Below are 4,188 nucleotides of genomic sequence, written 5' to 3'. Positions count from 1 at the left end.
AAAAAAAATCAAAACAGACACCAAAAACTTCTAAACTTAAAAAGATTTCTGACACAGCTGGACTTGAAACTGTGCTTAAAATTGGAATTGGTGCTAGATGCATGTTGCGTCGAAATATTGATATTGAAAAAGGACTTTGCAATGGTACAATGGGTACAGTCACTGAAATACAAATGAAAGATGGCAAAGTTGTTGCTGTGACTGTAAAATTTGATCATATGGATCATGCAGTCAATGTTGAATTTGTGCAAGCTGACTATGAACTTTCTCGTGGCCTCTTTGTGACTAGATCTCAAATACCTTTGTCACTCAGCTATGCTTTAACTGTCCACAAAAACCCAAGGTATTTCAGTCGATGGTATCATTGTTGACTTGGGATCTGATGTCTTTTCAGATGGAATGGCCTATGTAGCTTTGTCACGTGCTAGAAAGCTGTGCAATGTCTATTTGATTGACCTTGACCCTCATAAATTGACCATGTGTAACAAAAGTGCATGGACTGAATATAATAGATTGAGGGCCAAAAGAGACAGGGTTGATTTGCCACCGCTTCCTCCTTGTTCTGTTAAGCCTCAAAGTTTGTCATTGTACAAACAGACTTATAAACGAAAAAAAAAAAACAATCGTTATAGATCATGATTTGAAGCAAAAACATAATAGTCCAAATAGAAAATGGCTGAAAATAGACAATTCAATTTCTCAAAATAATTTGGACCTCAAATTGATCAATGAAAGAAATGCTTGTTTTGCTAACAGTATTGTTCAGACAATTTACCACCTTCCTTTGTTGTCTAACATCATTAAAAGCATTCCAAACATTGATTTGCCAATTCAGCAATTAAAAAGATTGCTTGTCCCTGGCACTCACAGTGTTGCTGATCTTAGAGAATCAATCGGAGGTGTTTTTAATAGTGGCCAACAAGAATGTGCTATTGCATTTTGGGAATCTTTGATAAACAAGTGCCCTGACAGTGCCAAACAATTATTCACTTTTGAAGAAAGTAAAGTGATGAAATGTCTTAGAATACACAAACAAAACTGCCAAAGACTACAAGATAGTGAATGTAATTGCACCTTTAAAGTTGGCTGTGGGTTCCAAACTTTGCAGATTGCTGGAATACCACAGAGATTAGTTATTCAACTTCATCCTACTGATGGTCGACAGCAATTTAAAAGTTTGCTCAAAACTGATGCTTCAGTGCTCAAACATTGTATCAAATGTCAGCAAAATACTGAGCACTTGGAAAATGTCACTAGAACGTTTCCTACTGCAATGAAATATTTGTGTGTTCAAATAAATAGATTTATGTTTGAAAATTATAATCCTCGGCGAATTAATGCTGAAATTATGAATTTCAGTACAAAAAAAAACAAAATATTTTTGGAACAAATTTCAAAGTAAAAACAGCTATTCTGCACACTTTGAATAGAGTCGATTTTGGGCATTATACTTGCATTGTTAGAAATAATAATAAGTGGAATATTGTCAGTGACACTAACTTTTCTAGTAATGTCAATTTTCCTTCCAAAATGTCCAATATTGTTGGCATTTTTTTTGAAAAAATATAAAGGAAGCAAACATTTGATAAAAACAAGGTCATACATTCAATAGAAATAAATAGTGGTGGTTTTCGCTTTTAAAATTCAACCATCACCTAGGCATGGCATGGGGCTGTAACTGTAACTCTGCAGGCGAACAATAGCACTGTTATGAATCATAACTAAACTGGAGACAAGATTTCTGCTTCAAGAGATAAATGTACTATAAAATTTTAACAGGAAAATTATTTTACTGAAAACTATTGATCAATATTACACTCTAAAAAGGAAGATACTAGAGTTAAAAAAACAACAATTTTATTTACACTCAAGCAATTCAAAATTTATCTCAAAACTGACTCTTCAATTCGCAAATATTGTCAACAAAATACTGAGCATTTGCAAAAAGCCACTAGAAATAGAATTTTTCTACTGCAATGGAATATGTGTGTGTTCAAACAAATAGATTTTTATTTTAAAATTATGATCCTCAATGAATTAATTCTGAAATTATATATTTCAATAAATTTTTTTTGCAAAAATTTCATTGTAAAACCAGATATTCTTCACTTTTATGAAAGTCGATTTGGGCATTTTACTTGCATTATTTAGAATAATAACAAGTGAAATATTATCAGTGACACCAATATTTCATATAATTTTAATTTTCATTCCAAAATGTCGTCCATCAATATTGGCATTTCTTTTGAAAAATATAAAAGAAACAAATAATTGAGAAAAATCAGACCATATATCCAATCGAAATAGCAAAAACTTGAGTGCTAACCTCCCAATCAGCGTGGTATGGGGCTATAACTGTATCCCTGCAGGCGAACGATAGCACTTTTATGAATCACTTAAATTCAGAATTTAAAAAAAATTTCTGTAAATTTGTGATCATTAGCATGTTCTATTAATTAATAAATATAATTCTATTATTTTTATTGTTGCTTATGTTGTTGATGAATAGAATTTAAAAAAGTTAGGTATTTTCTTGAAAAAGGATTTCGGCCTCAACAGAAAGATGTTCAACAAAATGTTTAACCATAAAATTTACCAAAAACTATTAATATTAAACTATAAAAAGAAAGATACTAGAATTTAAGCAAAAATTATTTTATTTCAACTCAATCAGATGGGCCTTATGCACTAATAAAAATGCAATTGGCATTTTGTTGAACTTTTTAAGATTTTAAATATTTATAAATTTTCTCATTATAAAAACGATTATTATATTGATTATAATTTTTTTACAGAAGAAATAAAATGAATTGCATAAAAAACATTAGAAGACAAATTTTTAAATCATAAGAAAAATCTAAAGTCACTAAATTATCAATAAAGTTTGTCATAATAATACATTTATTAGATTAATTTTAATTTGGAAAGATAGAAGTACAGTTAAAACATCCAGAATCAGCGAATTCATTAAATTTTATCATAATAAAAACGATTGTTTTATTTCAATGCTATTGATAAAAAAACATTTGTTTTACTTGATTAAAATTAATTAAACATAGATTATATCTGTAGTATATAAATATTTTTTTATAATGAAACAATTTATTAATTTTTGCTGATTTACGATTTTTTCATTGCCGGTTTTTATTTTGCAAATTAAAAATAATCCAATAATCTTTTTTGATAATGAAAAAATGTGCTGACAATTAAGTGATTTTAAATATTTGAATATTTTTTTAAATGAACAATAAATTAAAATCAATTTACTAAATAATCATTTTTTTCAAGATTTATTTACACAATTTACTAATATTTATTGATATAATTGGATAATTTTGCATTGTTCTTCTAATGTTTTATATTCATTTTATTTCTTCTGTCAAAAAATTATAATCAATATAATAATCGTTTTTTATAATGAGAAAATTTATAAATATTTAAAATCTTAAAAAGTTCAACAAAATGCCAATTGCATTTTTATTAGTGCATAAGGCACATCTGATTGAGTTGAAATAAAATATTTTTTGCTTAAATTCTAGTATCTTTCTTTTTATAGTTTAATATTAATAGTTTTTGGTAAATTTTATGGTTAAACATTTTGTTGAACATCTTTCTGTTGAGGCCGAAATCCTTTTTCAAGAAAATAATATATTGGCTGGAAAAATTGCAAAAGCTCTGATCACTGTCCTCGATAGTTGGATTGCTGAAAATAGTGCAGCCTGAACAGGATAAAACTTTAGATCTCAAATGCGAATTATGACAGGAAAATCTAGTGAGGACTATCCCTAATGCGAGAGAGCCCTAGAGCGCTTCCATTCAAACTTAAAAAACAAAACATGGTGAAAATATATTGCTTTGACCATCGTGGTTGCTAAGATGAAGGTATCCAGTTCTTAATGTCTGCGGTACGAAATGTTATCTGGAATTCTGAACATGACTGCAGGAAACAAGCAAGAAAGCACAACAAAAGCTTAAATCAGTCCAAGGCAAGTTAAAAAAAAACAAACAAACAAACAAACAAAAAAAAAAAACGGTGTAACGAGAACAATGTCGCTCAAACCTTTTAAGTTAGGGACTTTTATTACCTATGTACAGGCAACCTATAAATCACAAATTCCAAGGTCTGTATAAGATCGTACGAAAAGCCAGAGTTTCCACTTACACCGTAAAGATGTCAGGACATTGCAA

The sequence above is a fragment of the Euprymna scolopes genome, chromosome 11, assembly GCF_053919585.1.
Source record: "Euprymna scolopes isolate OS-2025 chromosome 11, ASM5391958v1, whole genome shotgun sequence".
NCBI classification, from domain to species: domain Eukaryota; kingdom Metazoa; phylum Mollusca; class Cephalopoda; order Sepiida; family Sepiolidae; genus Euprymna; species Euprymna scolopes.
This window is presented reverse-complemented; position numbering follows the sequence as displayed.